General features: G+C 35.7%; 1 protein-coding gene across 1 annotated transcript in view; it reads left to right on the top strand.

Moving 5' to 3' along the window:
• The first annotated feature begins 7,563 nt into the window (after nt 1-7,563).
• The window catches only part of LOC133515926 (protein artichoke), a 111,681-nt gene continuing 110,404 nt past the window's right edge, over nt 7,564-8,840 (top strand). Inside the window, exon 1 of the mRNA XM_061848569.1 lies at nt 7,564-8,308. The gene's annotated coding sequence lies outside the window, so the exon portion shown is untranslated. The remainder of the gene's footprint in view (nt 8,309-8,840) is intronic.

The raw sequence follows: 8,840 nt of genomic DNA, 5'->3' as shown, positions 1-8,840 counted from the left end.
GCCGAAAAAATAATTTCATAAAATTCATACCATATTTGAGTCATGTACTAGTGAGTCATGTATACTTGTTGTATTTTTTATGCCAGGAAATATAATAACTGGAATTCGTTCATTAGCAAAATACTTATATCGATGCCACAACTAAAATAAAACCTACAGCACCTCACACATTAAAAAACGACAATTTCAATTAAGACTGTAAAAAGTGGTCTGCTCGTAAAATACGTCTATACATACAAACAAATTTTAAAATCCTTATCTATAATATGTAATATACCGAATTTATTATAGAAACGGAATACAATGATACAGTTATTTATATTGTCTGTCATTAATAGACTCCAAAACACTTTTTTGCCAGTCAGCGCATAATTAATCACCTCAGTACATTATTTAGTCTATAATGCCAAAGTTGGCAATAACAATAATGTATGTATATATTGTATATATCTAATTACCAGTGCCATTTTATTTATTGGCTAGAAAATAATTTGGTACTTACCTATTACATCCATCGGAGCTATTAAGTAAGATGGTTCATAATGGTTAGTAACATTTAAGATTTGAAACTAAGCGTTAGTAGAACAAAACCAAAAAGCGAACAGTAAAGCAAAAACAATCAATCACCTGGCAGCGGTCATGACACATTCAAAACTTCGCACAATAGGTGAGTCGTATCGGCCCGCTACAGTAGCCAGGATGGGGTTGGAGCTGGCCCGCACTCTGCAGAGCAACGAGGCAATTCTCCTTCTTAGAATGGCTTAGAGAGCGTAAGTAGTGAGCGAACATTGCATTTTGTGCAATCATAAAATGAAATCTAAATAATATTATATTAGTAAATAATACTATAATAGTACGTATTACAATTATTTAAAGTTCAAATTGTAATCTATTTGTAGCCCTATACTTATTTTTTCCGTAATTCATTTATTCAAAAAAGAAGGTAGTTGTAGTAAGTGATTTCGTATGAACGTAAAAATTACTTACTTGATTTCTTAGGTAATAAGTTTATTACGCTAAACGAATACACCTACAATTTCAAATTGAAAGTTTAGCTGCCATGTAAGTATGGCAAACGAGACCTAGACCTGCCGAGCTGAATAAACATCAATTTTTCGTTCGAGGGCACGGCGGTCGGCAGTTCAAATAATGTTTTGATTCTATACTTCTTATTCAGCGCACAATAAACATTAATCGAAACACACATAGGTACAGATATTTAGAGGAACACTATTTTGAGGAAAATACGTGTGACTCGGACTAACACAAAAACATGTAATGACGAGTACTGGAGGAGCGATGTTGGAGCAGGAACGCAGCGTAGCGAGTGAGAGGGACAGCGCGAACTTGTTTTTTAAATATTATATCTCTAAAATGTGTGACTTGGATGGCACGATAACGTGTACTGCTGCTAGTAAATTATATTTGTTGTCTTGGATTTGGATAGGAAGTATAATCCACGTTCTTACATCAAATAATTAAATCAAGTCATTTTGATTTCACAAAAGGCTCTTGGGTAATGCTGTTGCACTAATCATTTTATCAATCATGAGCTCGTTTGCGAGAAACCGTTGTCGACTAAACCCCACTAATTGTATGAACGTGAGAACTGTGTGCAGAACGGTACTCTGATTTTTTGCTCAGTTTTAACATTTAAAAGGCGTCACAAGGTTTCATAGGTTTTGACAACATATATATTTTATTTATGGACCTACCTGTATCAAGTACATTTTTTTAAACTATAAAGATTAAAACTAGCTTTAAATTTTTTTTAATAATGATAAATTGAAATAAACAGATTTATTTATTTTTTATTTAAAACCACATGCATGATTTATGAATGTAATCACAATTCATTCATCGGAATTATCAAAATGGTATTCATTGGTATTTCTTAGTATTTATTTAATTACAAAACTAATCAGGTTTATCATTTGATTGTATCTGGCAGGTATGAATTGTTATTCATAATATTTCGATCGCGATCATAAATATTCACGACGAGCAATTTCGACGCGAAAGATAAAATTGAAGCTCCCTAAATTGATACATTTTCGGGGTTATTCGATTCGTTCATGTCCCATTAGGAAAGGAATCTTGTTGATATTAATTTACGTATTTTAAGAGTATAAATATGAAATGATTGTATAAATAATGTTATTGTAAATGTGTTTTGGATATGATTCTGTTTTTCATTTCTAATCTATACCTACCTAGTAAAGACGGATTATTAAGAATCCCTTTTTTTTTTCTTCATATGTTAGGTTTTTTTTTTTTTTTTTTTTTTATGTAATAGGTTGCAAACGAGCAGACGAGCCGCCTGATGGGAAGCAGTCATCGCCGCCCATGGACATAAGCAACATCGGAGGAGCCACTTATGCGTTGCCAACCTTTGAGAACCCTAAAAACCTGCTTCTTGAAGAACCCCATGTCATAGCGCAAGGGAAACACCTCAGAAGGTAGCTCATTCCACAACTTGCACGTTCTGGGAAAAAACGAGCGAGATGCCCGCTTGTTCTTGGTTTGCCACGTGTCGAGAAAGTGAGGATGAACTTTGTTTCTTTGGCGGGATGTGCGGTGATAAAAACGTGACGGTGGCACCAATTCAAAAAGTTCTTCAGAACATTCCCCATTGTACAGACGGTAGAACAGGCATAGAGAGCCAACGTCTCTCCGAAGACTGAGGGGTTCCAAACCGACTGTGAGATCGGGGTCACCAACAATACGAACTGCCCGACGTTGGATGGAGTCAAGTGGAAGAAGTTGGTATTTCGGTGCTCCAGACCAGAGGTGAGAACAGTACTCCATATGTGGTCGAACCTGCGCTTTGTATAACGAAAGCCGGTGACCTGGTGTGAAGTACTGTTTCGCTCTATTGAGCACCCCGAGCTTCTTAGAGGCCAGTTTGGCTTTGAGTTCCAAATGGCCCCGAAACTGGACTTCGTTCGTAATGTCGACACCGAGTATCCCGATACTCTTAGAAATGGCAAGGGGAATGTTCTGGAACTTAGGCGCTAAGACAAATGGGGTTTTCTTAGCGGAAAACGCGCAAACTTGTGTCTTACTGGGGTTAAACTGGACGAGATTACGTTTGTAACATGAATATAAAAAACATGTAAACATATTATAAAAAAACCTAACCTACGGTGCCTTCGTGTAGCGGAAGGAAAGCATTCAATCAATAAATCGTAGTGCTAGGAAAATAATAGGTAATACAAATGAAAGCAAGGTAATTTGACTAGGTATTCGTTTGCTATACTATTCCTTTTACTGGATCTAGGTGTCTGGCAGTTGTTCATCAGTGGAAGTTAGTTGAACCATCATTCAATTTATTTTAGCCAATAATCACTCCGTTATGCACAAATTACTGTATTTACATATTATCATTCGCGGTCTCTGAGGTATTTCCCAGAAGCACCAGGTATGGTAAAAACCTCTTTACAGAAAGAGCAAACACTGCTCTTAAACGAAAAAGTGTATTCTGTTTAGTGCCAAAATCTATAATGAATTGCTGGATAGAATTAAAACATTGTTAATACAACAATTTAGGAAAAGCTAGCAAATCTACTTATTGATAAATGTTTTTATTCAATCTCAGATTTCTTGATATGCGAAATCTCGACATATAGTTAGATTATGTATTGGAAATGTTTTTAATTTATGTAATGAATGATTTTACTGTTATTATTTAAGAATGTCTATATTTTATTTTATGTGATATCAATTACCTAGCTAAGTTATTGTATAAATTATTGTAAGGACATATTTTGTACGTCAAAAGGCAAAACATAGTGCTACAGCTAAAATTGATAATTTTATACGCCACTGTAACAGTTTCACCTGTTTTACAAATAAACACTTTGACTATTGATTATTAGTATAAGTACCTTTCAATAAACAATATCATTAATTTATGGATAGATGTCCGTGAGTACGGCGTCAGTGAAAACTGGCGTGAACCCGCGCAGAACCGGGTGAAATGGCGTGCTCTTGTGTTGGAGGCCAAGACTCATTTCGGGTCATTGCGCCAAACTAATAGTGTTTATTTATTAAGTCTACTCGAGTACGTGTCGCGTGGTCGATCAGTATAGATGGTGTAGATGCTCCAGTCGAAGATCCTCAAAAACGGATCGAAACATGTCGAGTTTTTAATACATGAGTAACCCGTTTAAATCAGTTTTGAGATGTTGGAGTCTCACTGTAATTTTACAGCATTTATTTAGTCATCAATTTACATGACATGTCATACAATCATGAACACAAAATCAATTATGTCTTTAGTAATTAGACTAAGTAATAATAATAATAATAAAATTCTTTATTGCACACTACATAAAGAACAGATACAGAAATTGATAAAATATACACATTGGTAGGTAACAACAGGCGGACTTATCGCTAAACAGCGATCTCTTCCAGACAACCTACCTACCTACCTACCTAAGTACCTTTTTATATACTGATAATTTATTTTGAAAGCCATGAAAATTATTACATAAACTGTCAATTTAATTCAATGGCGATGACCAACCTTTGCACCAGGTACATTTTAATGGAATGTATGTATAAAGAACTTTATTTTCTCAAAAGAAATTGTATATTTCACTTCATGAGAATATATTCTAAAACGAAAGTAAATCTCTGAGCAATGCAAGTTACACGAAACAAACAAAAACCAATAACAATGGTAGATTGTAGAACAAGGACATACAGCGATTCATTTTTATCCTACTTCGATTGCGAGGAAAATTTACAAAAATTCCAATATTTAAGGTTATTTTATCGTATTTGTTCCAGACTAAAGAAAATCTTACTCGGGCTGTCTGGGGCGCGCCAGCAGGCCTGGCAGTTAGTATGGCATATTTTTACTTTAGTGCAAGTTAATAAGGGTCGTAATAGATGATTTAACTTTATGCTCTAGAGCATACATAATAAGCAATTTTATGTCGCTTAGACACTAATTAAGTGTCAATTTTACGAGCGTGATAAGTGAAAATGAAATTGAGACATTTTTATCACTATAACTAGTATTAGCACACTGTAGGTAGCACTACAAAAAGTCCAGAACTAACACGTAAAATGTAGAACAAGTTAATTTCGCAAGATGGATTACCTTACATGGCGGTCCAACTCTCCCGAACTCTTTTCTCTAAAGTACCACATAGGTAACCTTAATGACTTTGACGAATTACAAAATAGTTGCGTGATGAACACAACAATTTTGTCGAAGAAGGAGACGGTTACTGCATCATTATAAAAAGTAAATTAGTTGGATAATACGTTAAAACCGCAGCGTACCGTTGTAGCAATAACTACCTATATTAAAAATTTAATATATGTATATTACCACACTCACTCTTTCCACAAGAATCACATTCGTGGTCTCTCTAATTCCAGTTTGCGGTATAGTCAATAAATAGATTTTCTAAAATTATCTAAACAAAGGTTGTAAAATGCCTGTGCCCGTTATTGTTTTAACATTCCCCCTCGAACATCGGTTTCACCTTACCTATCCAATGCAAGGATGCTTAAGATGGAACATAGGCAACACCTTCACTTAACGTCTCTTCTGTTTGGTGTAATTAAATACGGAAAGCCGTCCTATCTTTCGGAAAAATTAATCTGGCGGCAACAAAGGCGGACAGAACGTAATATCGCTAACCTGAAGCCGCTTATCACCCCTAAATATAAATGTGCTGCATTCCGTGGCAGCTTCCGGTTCCAAGCTACCAAGTGCTGGAACGACTTGCCGCCGCCTATTAGAAACTGTGGTTCCAATTTCGGTTTCAAACGGAAACTGCGTGAATTTCTTTTGCACTTTCAAATTAAATCTGGACCCGCTGCACATTAATTATTGTTATTATTTTAGAGGTATAAATTGGTATAAATTGTTATTGGCATGAATATTTAATATTTTAATTTAATTTAATCTTCACTATACTATACTATATACTATACTATAATTTTACTATATTATTAGTTCTTTTTTTTTTAAATACCATTTTATATTACTATATTAACCTATTTATTAATATTTATATGTCACTCCCCAAGGCCTTGGCAGAATAACAGCGTTGCAATTTGCCTCGTTTGCGAATAGCAACAATATGCTGAGACAGGGCCTTTTCCCTACTGCACACATTGCTGGACCCAAGTGTGTAATTTTCGGATTTTAATGTGTACATAATTTAATTTTATATCTGTTGTTTTTTTTTTTTTTTTGTTTTGTTGTTCTTTCTATCTTATTTTTTTCATCTTCTTGTCCTGTGTATGTGTGCTTTATGGAATAAATGTCATTTCTTCTTTCTTCTTCTTCTTTCATTTTCTGATAAATATATTTTGTATGTTTAATGTCTTGAAGATTTTTATAGTTAGTAGATTTTGTTTTATATTTCAGCAGTGAGACTTTGCCTTTGTTATAAATGTAATGTGTGATTGGTTAACTTTGTTGTTTTAAAATGTAATATTGCATGGGTTCATGACTGTTATGTGGAGTTAGCGCCCTTTCAGCAACGATGAATTGGAAACAAATTGCCAATTCTTTTAGATACGCTTGACGCTCCCGCCCCGCAGTGCACCATGGACTGCTGCATTCCCCCCTACCTACTGAGTCCCCAACCTACGAACGACGAGTTTTGATTTGTCAAATTAAAGATTTAAATTTCGATGACCCGGGGAATCAGTGGACTAAGGTGAAAAAAGTATACATAATTATAACCATAACTGTACATTCAAAACATAAGTAAGACCTTATAAGGTTGTAAAATCCTAAATTTCTTATGACATTTCTAGAGAAAGCCTACCGATCTATTTGTCACAAATTTCATAAATAACAAAGCTCTTGTTTGCTAAGTATTTTGTTCAAATCAAAACGTTCAACAAAATATTCGCTGCGTACTTACTGCTTCTCAGAAATTTCAATATATATATTTTTTGAAATAGAACTCTGTTTCATGCGGTGTAAAGTTGATTTTGTAAGTAAAATATAAACTTAGATATGAGATTTAGAGGGTCAGAGTAGTGTGATATCTGTGCCAGCAACACAGCGCGAGTCACGACTTCGGTATTAAGTAACGAAATAGCTCTGAAATGCTACTCACCGACTTGGCTCACTATGCCAGTTTCTTGTCTAGGTAAGTATTTCAATGACTCGGTGTTTTGATCGAAATTGAGATTTGTTACAATGTAGTTATTTTATAGTAATTTTCACATAGCTTGGGCACGGTGACAGACGTTACTGACAGCTGTCATCTCGATATAGGTAGGTATATTTTACGTTTTAAAGTTGTAAATTGTATGGAGACAGCTATCACTGTACCCATATCCAAGCTATGTGAAGAATGATATTAGTAAATTTAGTTCCCACTATTCACCAAGACCTAATTAGTCTACCATATGCGGTACTGGCAATAAACTACCTTGCCAATCTTTTTAATATAAATGAAATGAAACCATGTTTAATCTCGTTCATTAGCATTAAACAAATACCGGTCCCTAATAAAAACAGGTTCCTAGTGCTCTTTGCTAAGTCATTGAAGTCATTCATTGCTTAGAAATCTCTGGGTCAACCTTTTTTACAATCATTCGATCAGCGTCTAATCGCGTCTCACTTTCCGCACCGGTAATTTAAGGATAACGGAATGTGTCAGACGAAGAGCTAGAGTGTCCCCAATAGCTAATTGCTTCCTTAACAAAATCGATAGCTTTGAGGGAAGTAATTAACTATTAAACTCGAATCGAAACGAAATAGAAAGGCTTGGAAGCTCATTAGGTACTAGCATTACAATCGAGGCAGATAGTAATCGAAGCTTTCCTATGTTTATGTCTTCGAGTTTATCAATCTCATCGCTATCTCGGCCATAAAACAAAGTGAACTTGAAGTTAGCTCGCTCCCCTCTCACGCAACGGTACTCACGGCGCGGCGCAGACGCCGGCTCCGCAGGTCCCTGCCCTCGCCGCGCCGCCTGCACGCGTCTGCGCACATTCTTTTACACAACAATATAAACCTCCATCTAAACTAAAAGTGTTACTGATCGCGCGCCAGAAAACGGAAAACTCCTCCAAGTTTGTGCTAAACTTTTAATGTGACGCATTAGGGGACGTGTAACAAAACTTTTGTCAACACAGCCTTTCGAGACCCCTCCGAAAGTTCGGAATAAAATGTGATTTGTGAAATGTTGCCAATTATGGAGATTTTTTGTTTGCATATCGATTTGTGATTTGTGTTTTAGCGGTAAAGTGGAATTTGTGAAATATCAAGGAATAAACGCACTGATTGGAGTTAGGCAGGTGGGAGGAAACAGCAAAGGTGAGTTCCAGGCCTGTGTTATGAATTTTAAACAGGCACTTTTCAATATGAATGAACGTCTTCAAGCTTTTGCTAAAAGGGTCTTCCAAAGTTCTGAAGAATATATTTGTAGTAAGTAAATTTACAAGACCGTCGCAACGAGGTGAGCGGTCCATTTGAATAAATGCTCGTGTTTCGCGGAAGCCTGATTAGGTGAGGTCTTGGTAAAATTATGCTAATTATGATTGCATTACTGTTGCTTTTAAAAGCACAAATACATAATTGCTTTATTCAGAATACGTTTTTCATTAAATTTTGGGCACATTAGTATAGTAGTAGTCAAATACATGTCTTAAAGCGTGACATTACGGTCTCTTAGAGCTATTTCATATAAAAGGACATAGTCAGGTAATTCGTACCAAAAGCTTGACCTACTTAGAAGTCGTAAAACACGCTGTCTAATAAAACAATCTTGACCCGTGTACCGCAATTCCCCAGAGTGTGTCGCCGCCTCTCAGTTTTGTTGACACATATTTAAAGGCTAGATTCTGAC

This window comes from Cydia pomonella, chromosome 3, assembly GCF_033807575.1.
Source record: "Cydia pomonella isolate Wapato2018A chromosome 3, ilCydPomo1, whole genome shotgun sequence".
NCBI classification, from domain to species: Eukaryota; Metazoa; Arthropoda; class Insecta; order Lepidoptera; family Tortricidae; genus Cydia; species Cydia pomonella.
The sequence above is the reverse complement of the archived record's forward strand: the minus strand, read 5'-3'. Positions and strand labels throughout refer to the sequence as shown.